The sequence below is a fragment of the Gracilinanus agilis genome, chromosome 1, assembly GCF_016433145.1.
Source record: "Gracilinanus agilis isolate LMUSP501 chromosome 1, AgileGrace, whole genome shotgun sequence".
Lineage (NCBI taxonomy): Eukaryota > Metazoa > Chordata > Mammalia > Didelphimorphia > Didelphidae > Gracilinanus > Gracilinanus agilis.
The window spans coordinates 64548958-64565053 of NC_058130.1; the positions used below are offsets into that span (position 1 = coordinate 64548958).

Sequence of the window (16096 nt, forward strand, 5' to 3'; positions counted from 1 at the left end):
AATTTCTTTAGACAAAACTGGAAGGTTAGATGCTGTTTGTGGTGATGGTTTGTTGTTGCCGGCAAGATTCTTGCCAGAATCCCTCCTTACTAGACTGATCCTTCACCTGAAAGATGGTCATCTCCCTGAGAGCCAGCGTGGCTTCAGAAAGGGCCAAGGAGGGGCGGCTAGGCAGCACAGTGGACAGAGAGCCAAGCCTGGTGTCGGAAGGACCTGGGTTCAGCTCTGCCCTCAGACAGTGAAGCAGAACTGTGTGCTCACTCCCATGCTATTCAGAATGATGTTTTTGAAGATGCAGAAGGCAGTCAAGGCCAGCTGCTGCACTGACAGCAAATTATTTAACTTGAAGAGGTTACAGACAAAGGTGGGAAGGAGAGTCGACGTGTGACTTTGTGTTTGCAGACAACTGTGCATCCAGTGCAGCTTCTGAGACAGATACAACACAGCATGGATTGGTTCTCTGCCACTTGTGCTCATTTGGGTCTGACCATTAACACCAAGAAAACAGAGAAACAGAGCTTCCCCACCAGCCAGCACGGCGCCATCCATATGTGGAACCATCGGTTACAGCAAATGGAGACATTTTCAATGCTGTGGATGAACCCTTGGCAGCATCCTTTCCAGGGAAGTACACAGATGATGAGGTTGAGACACATCATCAGAGCTAGCTCAGCGTTTGGGAGAGGAGAGGTATTGGACTGGCTACCAAACTGAAGGTCTACAGAGCCACTGTGCTGACCTCACTGTTCCATGCCTGTGAAACCTGGACAGTCAAGCAGCGCCATGCCAGGAAACTGAATTGATTCCATTTGAATTGCCTTAGGAAGATTCTGAAGGATCCCCTGATAAGAGAAAGTATTAGACACTGAAGTCCTTTCTTGATCTGAACTGCTAAGCATTCAAACTCTACTGCGGAGAGTGCAACTCTGATGGACTGGCCATGTTGTCTGAATGCAAACATTTGCCTAAAAGACTTTTATGGAAAATTCACCCAGAGGTCAGAAGTGATACAAGGACACTCTTGAGGTCTCTCTAAAGAACTTTATTTATTTATTCATTTTAAACCCTTAACTTCTGTGTATTGGCTCCTCGGTGGAAGAGTGGTAAGAGTGGGTAATGGGGGTCAAGTGACTTGCCCAGGGTCACCCAGCTGGGAAGTGTCTGAGGCCAGATTTGAACCTAGGACCTCCCGTCTCTAGGCCTGACTCTCAATCCACTGAGCTACCTGACTGCCCCACTCTGAAGAACTTTAGAATCAATTGTAAGACAAGGAAACACTGGCACAGGACCATCTCGCACCACGTGCCCACATCAATGGTCTCTTAGGTTGGGTAGAGCCCCACTTGCCTGGGCACTAGTTGTATTGGAAACCAACTACTCCTGAGTCTCCTTTGCAGAATCCTTCTCCAGATCATTGCCTCTAACCAGTGTCCCTTAGGGTTCTGTCCCAGGTTCTGCTCAGTCTCCTTGTATACTACTTCCCTTGGTGATCTCATCAGCTTCCATTGATTTAAGGACCATCTCAATACTGACTATTCTCAAGTCTACCTACCTAGCACTTATCTCTCTACTGAATTCAAATATCACATCTCCAATTGCCTTTCAGAAATCCCAAAATGGGCATCCAGTTGGCATCTTAAATGAAATACATCCAAAATGGAATTCATTCTCTTTCCCCCTAAATCCTCTCCCCCTATACCCATGCAGAGGGGCAACACCATCCTTCCAGTCACTCAGACTCACAATCTAGGCATTATCCTGGGTTACCTAGGCAACGATTTCACCCTCCCTTATCTAATCTGTTACCAAGGCCTGTTGATATCATCTTTGCAACATCTCTCAAAAGTGCCCTCCTCTCTCCTCTGACACTGTCACCTCTCTACTGCAGCAGGTCCTCATCACCACACACCTGGATTATTAGGATAGCCTGTTGGTGGATCTACCTGTCTTCTCCCCACTCCAATCCATCCTCTCTTTAGCTACTAAAAGGATTTTCCTAAAGGCAGGTCATCCCCCAAAATCAAATACAAAATGCTTTGTCTGGAATTCAGACCTTCATTACGTAGCCCCCCTGCTCCCTTTCCAGTATTTTTACACCTTACTCCCCCCTACCCAGACTAGCCCAATGCCTAGCACACAGTAGGCACAAGGAATGTTTACTGAATGATTGAGATGATGCGGATTCTTGGGAAGCACAAAGTCTGAGGCTGGGGTTTCGGTGGGGAATAGCTAGCTAAGGGCTAGGCACAGTATCCTCCCTCTGCCAGGAGTATATCCAAAAGGGGGACATTGTGGAAGTAGGTGGGAGGAAGGAGAGATCTCATCTCTTTGAGGATCTGCCTAGTTGATAGGAGTTGGGTGGGATAAGCCCAGCGCCAAGGGAGGACTGTCCCAGGGGAGGGTCTAGGTCTTCAGAGAATGAAAAAGGCAAAGCTGTGCATTGCTAGCCCAGACTGACTGAGCTGGCCCTTAGGATTTGGAAACAGGTCATTTGTGCCTCTGTCAAGTGAGGGGTTGGACTACACTGCATCAGAGGGGTTTTTTTTAATCCTTTCATTTATGCTTTAGAATCATTACTAAATATGGATTCTAAGGCAGAAGAGCAATAAGCGCTAGGCAACTGGGGTTAAGTGACTTGCCAGGGTCACACAGCTAGGAAGTGTCCAAGGTCTAAACCCAGACCTTCCTGTCTCCAAGCCTGGGGCTCAACCCACTGTGCTACCTAGCTGCCTCTTGAATTGGGGATTCTTAACCTTTTTTGTGCTATTTTGGCAGAGGTCAAGCTCCCTTATGAAACCTATGAACCCATTCTGGGAATTATGTTTTTAAACACACAAAATGAAACACATAGGATTACAATGGAAACCAATTTCACTGAAATGCAATTATCAGAAATATTTTTAAATGATATTTTATTTTCCCCAATTACATGTAAAAACAATTTTTAACATTCATTTTTAAAAATTTTGAGTTCCAAATTCTTTCCTTCCTTCCCTTCCTCCCTCCCTCCTTTTTTCTCATTCCACCTCCTAAGACAGTAAGCAATCTGATATAAATGATACATGTTTAATTTATTTAATTACATTTTAATTTTTTATTTTAATAAATATTTAACAGTTTAAAATAATAATTTTAATTTAATTTATAAAATAAATAAATAATAAAGGTAAATTTATTTGTAAAATAAATCTAAATTTAAAAGTTTTTAATAGCCTTAATTTAATTCCAAGAGACTAATAGATTTTGTGAGATAGGCCCAAAAGACTTTCACACCTTAGTCTTTCAGGTTTTGTTTCGGGGCTTTTTGGATGTCATATTTTATTAACTCACAAAAATGCAAAGGAACTACAAATTTTGCTCCTTTTTTGGAAAACAGTGAAAAAATGAAATATTTAGGTACAACAAATATTTGAAAGCTACATCACATTTGACTTGCAAACAGAGCCTTAAAGTTTAAGTAATCACACGTAATTAAAAAAAAGTTGAAATAGCTGGTAACAAGTTATTGGCTTTTTCACTGAAAGGCCAGAGTATTAACATACTCTCTTATTTTAATGGATGTTTAATATTACTTTAGTCTTCTGTAAATATAAAAGATTGGTTCAGCTGTGCGCTGAATATGAAATTCATTTTCTGCCCAGACTTGTACAATATGCCAATCTCAAATTTTGAAGGTCTTGTTTCATTGATGTAATTTAGCTTCTTTTCTAAGAATATGAAATACACTGCATTGAATATATCTTAGAATAAATTAAGCATTGAATCAGCACATGAAATGGCAATAACTTTGTACTATTCTTTCTACCAACTAAATTAAAAAACTTCAACCTAATCTTAAGACATCCAAAAAATGTATCAAGATTAAGAGATGCAGGTATGGTGAAAATCCAAACAAATCTCCAGAACCACATACTCTAAAACACTTCAATATATATAAACTGTGCTATAAGACTCATGCTTGTTATCCAAAGGTGACCAAAACAATGAGAAGGGAAAGTACTAAGTTGTGTTATTGTATTGTGGGAAAGAAAATGGAAAGTTATTGGGGATTCTGTAAAACCTACAATGACTCTTTCCTGGAATGAAAACTACCCTTTAAGAGCAAATATCTCCCTTGCAAAGGTTGTGTGTATTGGGTGTAAAGAATTAAATTTTAGATTTTTATGCTAATATGAGAATTCTAAGGTAATATTATGGTTGCCAATTTAAAAATATTATAGCTCAAGTCAAAATGACTTTTAGTGGCATTTATTTTACAAAGTGGTGGAAAGAGTGAAAGTAGAGAAATGTAAGAAGAGGGTAGAGAAAATGTCTGCCTATCACACTAAATGTTGCTCCGGTGTCTGGCTCTGCCCTGGCAGGGCTCATTAATCCTTAGCCAGAGGACCTGATGATGTATTATGCAAGGGCTCCACCTGTGCAGCCTCCTCCAAGAAAGGAAGACCTCTCTGGAACTAATCTCTCCTGAAGTCAGGAAAGGAAGGCCATTCACTCACCCAAGACAAAGTCCAAAAGAGAAAATCCAGGAGCAATCATCCAAGAGCCAAAGTCAAGGTCCAAGCTGAAGGTCAAGTCCAAAGACACTTCCAAAACAGAAATCACTAGGAAAAACCCCTAGCCAAAGATCCAGGCCAAGCTGCAGGTTCCCTGGACAGGAAGTTCAGGATTTTTTATAGTCCTTTTTCCATGTCACTTCCTATCCCTTATTATCTTCCCAGGGCCAATCATAGTTTCCAAATTGCCTAGCACTGTTGGGGGGGGGNGCAACGATTTCACCCTCCCTTATCTAATCTGTTACCAAGGCCTGTTGATATCATCTTTGCAACATCTCTCAAAAGTGCCCTCCGCTCTCCTCTGACACTGTCACCTCTCTACTGCAGCAGGTCCTCATCACCACACACCTGGATTATTAGGATAGCCTGTTGGTGAATCTACCTGTCTTCTCCCCACTCCAATCCATCCTCTCTTTAGCTACTAAAAGGATTTTCCTAAAGGCAGGTCATCCCCCAAAATCAAATACAAAATGCTTTGTCTGGAATTCAGACCTTCATTACGTAGCCCCCCTGCTCCCTTTCCAGTATTTTTACACCTTACTCCCCCCTATCCAGACTAGCCCAATGCCTAGCACACAGTAGGCACAAGGAATGTTTACTGAATGATTGAGATGATGCGGATTCTTGGGAAGCACAAAGTCTGAGGCTGGGGTTTCGGTGGGGAATAGCTAGCTAAGGGCTAGGCACAGTATCCTCCCTCTGCCAGGAGTATATCCAAAAGGGGGACATTGTGGAAGTAGGTGGGAGGAAGGAGAGATCTCATCTCTTTGAGGATCTGCCTAGTTGATAGGAGTTGGGTGGGATAAGCCCAGCGCCAAGGGAGGACTGTCCCAGGGGAGGGTCTAGGTCTTCAGAGAATGAAAAAGGCAAAGCTGTGCATTGCTAGCCCAGACTGACTGAGCTGGCCCTTAGGATTTGGAAACAGGTCATTTGTGCCTCTGTCAAGTGAGGGGTTGGACTACACTGCATCAGAGGGGTTTTTTTTAATCCTTTCATTTATGCTTTAGAATCATTACTAAATATGGATTCTAAGGCAGAAGAGCAATAAGCGCTAGGCAACTGGGGTTAAGTGACTTGCCAGGGTCACACAGCTAGGAAGTGTCCAAGGTCTAAACCCAGACCTTCCTGTCTCCAAGCCTGGGGCTCAACCCACTGTGCTACCTAGCTGCCTCTTGAATTGGGGATTCTTAACCTTTTTTGTGCTATTTTGGCAGAGGTCAAGCTCCCTTATGAAACCTATGAACCCATTCTGGGAATTATGTTTTTAAACACACAAAATGAAACACATAGGATTACAATGGAAACCAATTTCACTGAAATGCAATTATCAGAAATATTTTAAATGATATTTTATTTTCCCCAATTACATGTAAAAACAATTTTTAACATTCATTTTTAAAAATTTTGAGTTCCAAATTCTTTCCTTCCTTCCCTTCCTCCCTCCCTCCTTTTTTCTCATTCCACCTCCTAAGACAGTAAGCAATCTGATATAAATGATACATGTTTAATTTATTTAATTACATTTTAATTTTTTATTTTAATAAATATTTAACAGTTTAAAATAATAATTTTAATTTAATTTATAAAATAAATAAATAATAAAGGTAAATTTATTTGTAAAATAAATCTAAATTTAAAAGTTTTTAATAGCCTTAATTTAATTCCAAGAGACTAATAGATTTTGTGAGATAGGCCCAAAAGACTTTCACACCTTAGTCTTTCAGGTTTTGTTTCGGGGCTTTTTGGATGTCATATTTTATTAACTCACAAAAATGCAAAGGAACTACAAATTTTGCTCCTTTTTTGGAAAACAGTGAAAAAATGAAATATTTAGGTACAACAAATATTTGAAAGCTACATCACATTTGACTTGCAAACAGAGCCTTAAAGTTTAAGTAATCACACGTAATTAAAAAAAAGTTGAAATAGCTGGTAACAAGTTATTGGCTTTTTCACTGAAAGGCCAGAGTATTAACATACTCTCTTATTTTAATGGATGTTTAATATTACTTTAGTCTTCTGTAAATATAAAAGATTGGTTCAGCTGTGCGCTGAATATGAAATTCATTTTCTGCCCAGACTTGTACAATATGCCAATCTCAAATTTTGAAGGTCTTGTTTCATTGATGTAATTTAGCTTCTTTTCTAAGAATATGAAATACACTGCATTGAATATATCTTAGAATAAATTAAGCATTGAATCAGCACATGAAATGGCAATAACTTTGTACTATTCTTTCTACCAACTAAATTAAAAAACTTCAACCTAATCTTAAGACATCCAAAAAATATATCAAGATTAAGAGATGCAGGTATGGTGAAAATCCAAACAAATCTCCAGAACCACATACTCTAAAACACTTCAATATATATAAACTGTGCTATAAGACTCATGCTTGTTATCCATAGGTGACCAAAACAATGAGAAGGGAAAGTACTAAGTTGTGTTATTGTATTGTGGGAAAGAAAATGGAAAGTTATTGGGGATTCTGTAAAACCTACAATGACTCTTTCCTGGAATGAAAACTACCCTTTAAGAGCAAATATCTCCCTTGCAAAGGTTGTGTGTATTGGGTGTAAAGAATTAAATTTTAGATTTTTATGCTAATATGAGAATTCTAAGGTAATATTATGGTTGCCAATTTAAAAATATTATAGCTCAAGTCAAAATGACTTTTAGTGGCATTTATTTTACAAAGTGGTGGAAAGAGTGAAAGTAGAGAAATGTAAGAAGAGGGTAGAGAAAATGTCTGCCTATCACACTAAATGTTGCTCCGGTGTCTGGCTCTGCCCTGGCAGGGCTCATTAATCCTTAGCCAGAGGACCTGATGATGTATTATGCAAGGGCTCCACCTGTGCAGCCTCCTCCAAGAAAGGAAGACCTCTCTGGAACTAATCTCTCCTGAAGTCAGGAAAGGAAGGCCATTCACTCACCCAAGACAAAGTCCAAAAGAGAAAATCCAGGAGCAATCATCCAAGAGCCAAAGTCAAGGTCCAAGCTGAAGGTCAAGTCCAAAGACACTTCCAAAACAGAAATCACTAGGAAAAACCCCTAGCCAAAGATCCAGGCCAAGCTGCAGGTTCCCTGGACAGGAAGTTCAGGATTTTTTATAGTCCTTTTTCCATGTCACTTCCTATCCCTTATTATCTTCCCAGGGCCAATCATAGTTTCCAAATTGCCTAGCACTGTTGGGGGGGGGGGGAGTGTCTAAGGGATCCACCTCATCCTCTGAGGGTATAAACTCTTATCAAAGGATTCACAAGTTTCTGATTGATTGAGTTAAAAGGGTAAATCTCTCTAAGTGACTTGTGAATTCTCTTACTTGATGGCTAATGAAGTGTTAAGTAGGGGTTTCTTGATTGATTAACTCAAAATAGACAAAGAGAATAAAGAATTCCCTTTTACAAGGGCAAACTTCCCCTTTCCCCTTCTTTGATAAAACCCCAATACATAGAACTGTGAACTCAAATCTGCCAGAAGGTATACCTTGAATCTTCAGGTTTTTTTGATGTATTGATTAGTTTTCCTGATTTTTCTTCCTCTTTTTAAAAATATTTTTTGTTATAAGAGATGGCTCTCTGGGTAGTATGGAGGAGTTAGAGTCATAAATATGGGGAGAAATTTTTATTATTTTAAAACAAAAGAGATTAATAAAGTATAAATTTTAAAAGGGGGAGGAACAAATTAAATTAAATCCCTTTTGTTCTTGAGGAGAAAACTTGAAGGAACTCATAGCACTGTGCAGGCATAAATTTCTGTGGAATTCAAAGCTTTTCCTTGCAATTCATAGAAAGCAAAGGCCCTTCCTCTCATTCTAGTTTATCCTTCATTATGTTAGCAGGCTTATCTTCATTTTGCTTAGAATGTGTTTTTGTTTTTGTATTTCCTAGCATAGTTTTGGACATACTAGGTGTTTAATTAGCTCACTGAATGGATGGATGCCACTTCTCCAGGCACAATGCTTCAATAGGCTGCCCATTGCTTACCTATAAAATATAAACTTTCCTTGGCCTTTGGCCATCTCTTACTACTTTTCCAGTCTTAGACATATTCCCTCTTCACTGCCTTCCTCTATCATATCCCTCTTACAGACTGCATAATTTTGCTCCTGGGCCTGGAATGTGATGATTTCAATCTCTGCCTTTTGAGATGCTGTCTACCCTTGAAGACCCAACTCACATGCCCTGGCCTTCATGGAACATTCCATTATCCCCTTTTCAATAACCATCCTCTACTCCCCATCCCCATGTAACCTTGTATAGCACTCAATTTTTATCTCTTAAACATATAATATTCTTTATGCCACAGTTAATTTGAGGAGATCCCGGCTTTCTAGGAGATGTTTCATTAGGACAGAGGCCTTGCTATGTTTCATCTTTACATCCCCACTCTAACCCCCCAGAACAGTCCTTTTGCATAGAGTGAGTGTCTATTATATGTCAGTAGAAGCTGTTGCTGGATGGATGGTTCTATGTAACACAATTCTCCTGCTGTGTAATCATGAACAAGAGTGCACAGTCAATGATCAAGTCAACTAACATTTATAAAGGAGTTGGTTTGTGCCAGGCACTGTGCTAAGCACTGAAGATACAAAAAACCTTTTTAAAAAATTGTCCCACCTGTTGTGAGGAAGATTAGATTAGGTACTGATTAAGTATTAATTAGGAAGTACATAGCAGGAAGGAGCTGGAGCTGGGAATTCCAGGTTGGAATGAAGGAGGAGGAAGTCTGTGTGTGCCCTGAGTGTGGACTCCATTAGTGGTAAGCAAAAACTGTTGCCAGCCTGGGAGACCTCAGAGCAAAGGACACCCCGCTTCCTGATTTCCCCTGGGATCCTGTGTGGTGTGGCATCAAGTAAAGAACAAATCTACAGAGCCAAGAGAGGAGGAGAAGTTTGAAAACTGGAGGACAGTGCTTCAAGCAGAACCCTCTCTACCTGGTACCCGAGATCATCTTGACTCCTGGCATCCAGAGATCATCAGTGGCTTGCAGTGAGAATCCCAAAGCCACTAAGTCCTAGCTGTACTAAAGCCTGGCAGGTTCCAGGTTTGAGGCAGAAACCCAGAGACTCCATTTACAGCTCCTTGGACCCTGTTAGTTTAGATCACTTAGATAAGAGTAGAATAAGTCCTCCCATTGCCCTGTGGTTTTATCCCTTAGATTTTAAGTATAGAAATCCTTTCCCGCCTTTTAGTCTAACATAATTAAAGCTGTTAAGTCCCTTTTACCTTGTTAGCCTGTTACTATACTCTGGTCTAGTGGAAGGTGGGTGACAGTTAAGATCAACTGCCATTCCTGTGGAAATCCAGTAAACTCTGGTCTCTTCACCCTGGTCCAGTCTCTCATAAATCCTAGAGTGTGTTCCCACAAACCACTTAATTTATTGTAATATCCCTGGTGACCCCATTACCTTACTTATATTTTCCAACACACCTCTCAAGGAATGTATACTCTATTGGCAGGAGACAACAAAACGCAAGCTACTGTGTACAAACAAGAAATACAGGGGGATAAACTGGAGATGACTCCAAATAAAGACACTAGCATTAAGGGAGAGCAGGTAGGGATTCTGGTTCAAAGTGGGGATTTTAGCTTAAACTCAAAGGAAGCCAGGAAGCTGAGATGAGAAGGGAGACAATTCTGAGCCCAGGGGGGACAATGAGTAAAAATTCTCAGGACCCATCTGTGATGGCATGCTTTTTGTTTGCTTCTGCCAAAACAGAATTATTGCCTTTTTTTACCTCGTCTATCAACAATCTAATGCTAGGAGGGGAAAGTAACTTTGGGACACAGTTAGAAAACTGACTTAAAGCCTTCCAAAGGCAGAGAGAACCAGATGGAATCCATGTCCACCCTTCCCTATAAGGCTGTGAGCTCTTCAAAGATAGGGATGGTGTGCCATTTGTCATCTTTGTGTCCTTGGCACTCAACAGAGTGTCTGCACACAGTAATAAATCTTTTTGCAATCAAACCTCTTGGCGGCTCACACCAAGAGATCACAGATCTAGAGTGAGAAGGGACCTTGGGTGTTGTTTGGTTCAACTCCCTCATTTTACATCTACTAAAAAAATCAGGATGAATGGCTTGCCAAGGTTATGGGGTAATAATAAATGGCAGAACCAGGATTCAAATTCAGGTCCCATGACTTCACTAGGAAGTAAATATAAGGATAAGGGATAAGGTATAGGGGGAAAATACAACAGTTGTCTCTAAGGGGAAGGAAGAGAATTTAGCCACAAACCCTGGGAAAAGATTCTGGAAGGAGAAGGCATTGTAGAGGAGGATCTTGGGAGTTAACTGAGATTAACTGCCACTCCTAAACCTGCCTCTCTCTGAGCTGGAAGGGAGTACAGCTGCTCTACCATATCCTGGGAACTAACTAGTCTTATGGAAAGACTAGTAGATTCTTGGGTTTGGAGAAATACTTGGAAGGAGTTCTGTGTTTCCCTGAAGTGCTGTAACAATCTGGCTAAGGTTAAACCCTAGGGTTTTACACCTGGGGCTTTAGGTTTTACCTAAGAAGCCAACTCCAGGCTTGGGGAAGGATTCAGTCCACTTGTGAGTCCTGTATCCTTAACCTTTTTAGAGACAATTTGGGATAGTTAGTTTAGTAAGATAGTCAGATAGCTTTTGGGGTATGGACAGATCAAGGAGGGCTTGAGAAGATCAAAAGAACATCCCCATGAGGGGAGCAGAGAAAGTGGGAGGAGATAGAGCTGTGTAGAGTTAGGACCTTCCTACTATTTCCTTAATGTCAATATTAGCTAAATAAACTTAGTTTCTCTATTGTCTCAAGGGTTTGTGCTTTACTGGCCCTAAACTCCTGGGTGAGTTTTCTTCATCACTAACTCATTTAGGACCTTTCCAATAAATATATCTCCTTTTTATACACAGGTTCTAGAAAGGCTTGAGGAAACCAGCATTTCAGAACAGGGTGACAAAAAGGATCTGGAACCATGAAATTATAGCACCTTAGAGCTGAAGGGTCCTTTGAAGTGTAATCCAACCTCTCTTCCCAGACAACCTATTCCACTTCCAGATAGTTCTGCTCATTAGAGAGAAGCGGTAAAGCAAAGTGGATCAAGCTGGTTCTGGGTTCATTCAAGTTCTGACACTTAGTCATTGTGTGAGCCCAGGCACAGCATTTATAATCTGTGTCCCAGACACCTCTAAGAGTATAAGCTGTAGAGGAATTTCCCCTTACCTGGGAGAATCCTGTACTAATGAAATCACAGGTTCAGGCCCTTGTCTATATATCTATATGTTGGGAAATGTTTTTGATATCCAGCTTAAATCTTCCTTTTTGCAACTTGTAGCTCTGCCTTCTGGAGTCAAACAGAACAAGACTGATCCTCTCCCCTAAACCTGGCAATCACCAGGTTACATCAATTCAGATATTTCCATTCTGATGACCTTTCTAGCTACCTAGATGTTAAGCAAAGTCTACAGGCTGTCATTTACTTTATAATGACTAACAAATCCTGATAGCCAGATAGATCATTATTGTGAAGCCTGATCTAAGGGTATTTGATGATCTCTCTGACTTCATCTGCTGTTTGTCGGGGGTGCTGAGTGCTTGTGGCATTGTTACTCCTCCTTTGAGCATGAGAGAAGGGAGAAATATTTTCTTGGATGCCTACGTTTCTCGGGAACACGATTCAGAGATGTGTCATTGGTTTTGGAAATGGCTGCCACAGCAAATGGGGAAGTGAAAAAGATGTGCATGCATAAATATCCAGCAATGGGGGGGAAATGGGCCAATTTGAGCTCGGAATCGTCGCCTCAGAATTCACTGACTCTGAAATCATGGTGATGAAAGGAGAAAATGGTGTTAGAAAAACGACATTCATCGGAATACTTGCTGCCCAGCTTAGACCTGATGAAGGCAGGGGAGGTCCCTGCTCTACATGTCGGCTCTAAGCCACAATCAGTCCCAAATTGACAGGAAGCAGATGCCAGTTATTACATGAGAAGATACGAAATGCTTATCACTCACCGACAATTTGTTGCTGATGAAATGAAGCCTCTGCAGGTTGAAAACATCATAGGTTAAGAGGTGCAGATGTCATCTGGCAATAAGATACGAGTTGCTTTCGCTCTTTGGGCAAACCTGCTGATGTCTATTTAATTGGGGAACCATCTGTGTGCGCACTTGGCGTCTCATGGTGGCTGGAGCCGGCAAACACTTCATCCCCCACGAAAAGAAAAAAAAGAGCCTTTGCGGTCGAATGTGACTGTATGGTGGCAGCTGGCGAGCAGAGAGGCTCGTCGTTTAGGATGGTATTTATTTCCCCTAAGAATATGCTTGCAAACAGTCCTCAGACCCTTTGGGCTGGTGTGAACATCTTTTTATCTCAGCTTGAAATTACTTTGAAGAGATCCAAACTGCTACAAGCCAAGAATGAACAAACGTCATTCGATCAAGAAAGTTAAACAAAAGACGAGTGGAAACGACTTTTTCCTAGATGATTAAACTAAGAATATTGATAAGTCAATAATCGTAGTGATTGATAGATGGATAATTGATGATATGAGAATTTGGGCTGTTTAAAACTTTAATCAGGTTTCAGATTGACCCACATAATCCAAAGTTTGAAATGGGATTTATTTTATCTGACAGCAGCAGCTAGTAGCATTGTATATTATTATATTCTTTTTTTTTTTTTAAACCCTTAACTTCTGTGTATTGGCTCCTAGGTGGAAGAGTGGTAAGGGTGGGCCATGGGGGTCAAGTGACTTGCCCAGGGTCACAAAGCTGGGAAGTGTCTGAGGCCGGATTTGAACCCAGGACCTCCCGTCTCTAGGCCTGACTCTCAATCCACTGAACCACCCAGCTGCCCCCTATATTATTATATTCTAAACATCAAACCTTACCACTTTTCTGCACTTGTTGACAAAGCTATTCTTTGTATAATGTTCTAAGAGCAAGACATTTTGAGTTATAGGAATCACCTCCAGATTTTCAAAACTTGTGGGGACATATTCAATATAAGTATAATTTATTAAAATAGCAAACGCTGACCAGTATTTCCAATTTTAAAAAATCTTTAAGAACTGTTTTCTGTACAATGTGGTTTACCCATCAGTACCAAGATATAAAAGATGCTCTTATTTGAAAAAGTCAAAGACTTTTTCCCCCCAAACCCTTCCAGCTTAGAATCAATACTAAGTATCGGTTCTAGGGCAGAAGAGGGGTAAGGACAGGGCAATGGCGTGTTAAGTGACTTGCCTAGGGTCACACAGCTAGGAAGGTCAAATTTGAATCCAAGACTTTCTGTCTTCAGGCCTGGCACTTTATCCACTGAGCTACCTAGATGCCCCCAATGACCCTTAAGGTGAGGATTTCATAAACATTCATCAGCAATATAAAAATAAAGTAAAATAAAGTATCTTGCCCAGGACTGAACACAATCCTTTGGATATGGTCTAGTAAGAGCTGAGTTCGGAGAATGAATACTTCCTCATTCCTGGAAGTTCTCCCTCTCATTTTAAACTGTCCTCGCATGCTTTTGACTCGTGTTGTACTTGTAGTAATTAAAATTCTCAGATCTTTTTTAAATGAACTACTGCTTAACCATGATGAAACCCTGTAAAGTTTCTTTTTTCAAAGCTTGTAAGAATTTACATATGATGCTATTTTGGTTTTTGTTTGTTTGTTTGTTTGAGGAAATGAACATTTTCCCTCACATATACTTTATGTTAGGTTCAGATGGATCTTTTCATCTGGTCAGATTGTTTCTGGATCCCGTCCTCTGGCAATGTTAACTCTCCTTATTGTGCTTTTAACTGTAGTTAGCCTAACCATGTCTTTATTACAAAAACTGTTGTCAAACCAGATCTACTCAGTCTTATAATTGGATAAAGAGAGGGAGATCACTTTCACTGGGAACTACGTCATATGGAGGATGAGATAAACCTAAAAACAGAGAGTGGTGCCAGTTTATGGAGGGCATCAGATACCAGAAAAGAGCTATTAGGTCCCTTTCAGCTAAGATTCGGTGACTTTACATTTATTCTGGATCCTCTTAAATTCTTTGTATACTGGAGTCAATTTTCCTGATCATTCAGCATCCCCGTTCTGTCATCCAAGGCACCCACTACTCCCTCAGTACTGTCATTTACAAATTTGGTAAAACTTCTATTTTTCCACACAGTGATCAAAGTGAGTAGAACCAAGAACAGAGCCCTGGGAATACCTCTAGATGGCAATTGCTATTCTATGAATCCATACTCTTTGGGGTTTTGTTCAACCAACTAAAAGATCACTTAACTGGACAATCAATCTTCAATTTTCCATTTCCAAGGATGTCACAAGAAACTGTGTCAAATGCCTGCAGAAAATGAAGGTATGGTACTTCCCTGTTCTACCCACCCCATAACATTTTTTTCTCTCTTTTCTTTTCAACCTTTACCTTGTCTTAGAATCAATACTAAGTATTGGTTCTAAGGCAGAAGAGCAGTAAGAACTAGGTAATTGGGGTTAAGTGACTTGCCCAGGGTCACACAGCTAGGAAGTACCATAGGCCAAATTTGAAAGCAGGACCTCCCATCTATCCTTTTTCCCTTTCTATCTTTCCATCTATCCTTTTTATCCTTAATCCCTTTCCCTTCGTCCCCTGTTGCATCTTTATGTTTTTTGTTTTTTTTTTTTTTAAACCCTTAACATCTGTGTATTGACTTATAGGTGGAAGAGTGGTAAGGGTAGGCAATGGGGGTCAAGTGACTTGCCCAGGGTCACACAGCTGGGAAGTGTCTGAGGTCGGATTTGAACCTAGGACCTGCAGTCTTTAGGCCTGGCTCTCAATCCACTGAGCTACCCAGCTGCCCCATCTTTATGTTTTGTTAATAAAAGTGTGTGTAACTCCACCCTCTCCCTCTCTCTCTCTCTCTCTCTCTAAATTTCTCTCTCTCTCTCTCTAAATTTCTCTCTCTCTCTCTCTCTCTCTCTCTCGGAGGGTATGGGGGTGTGAGGGGTGTAAAGCTGGGAAACTCTCTCTTTATTAAGGCTATCACTTTTCTCTGCTTCAAATTATTATTAATAAATCTTATAAAAATAATACTTGGAGTATTGTATATTAATTTTATATCTTACAGACTTATGGTGTCCCCTAACAAAGTTTGCTTTAAGTGCAAAAAAAACCAAACAATAACATTTTAAAATATTTTTCTTTTTAATATTGTGAACTCGACAAATATCAACAAATATGTAAATTCCTTACACATACACAAAAACAGAAAAATAGGACCACATGTGAAATTGTGGATCTCTACCACTAGATAGCTCAGTCTTTTTTGAATACTCCAACTTTAACACAATCATTCTAGTAATATTCTGCTTATCTCTGTTCTCTTCTGAACTTTCTTTGGTGTCTCTTAAATGATTTTTTTAGAATCACAATCATTCCCCTGTATTACTCAACCTCAAATAAAAATTTCCCCCCAGTAGCAATTATAAATAAGCACAAAAACCAATGCATGTATTGGCTGCCATGTTTGACAATGTAGACTTAATCTGCACACCAAGTCCATTTCCTGTCTTCCA

At 40.2% G+C, this 16096-nt stretch overlaps 1 pseudogene; it reads left to right on the top strand.

Moving 5' to 3' along the window:
• The first annotated feature begins 447 nt into the window (after positions 1–447).
• Positions 448–13027, top strand: LOC123247357 (annotated as a pseudogene).
• Positions 13028–16096: the final 3069 nt, after the last annotated feature.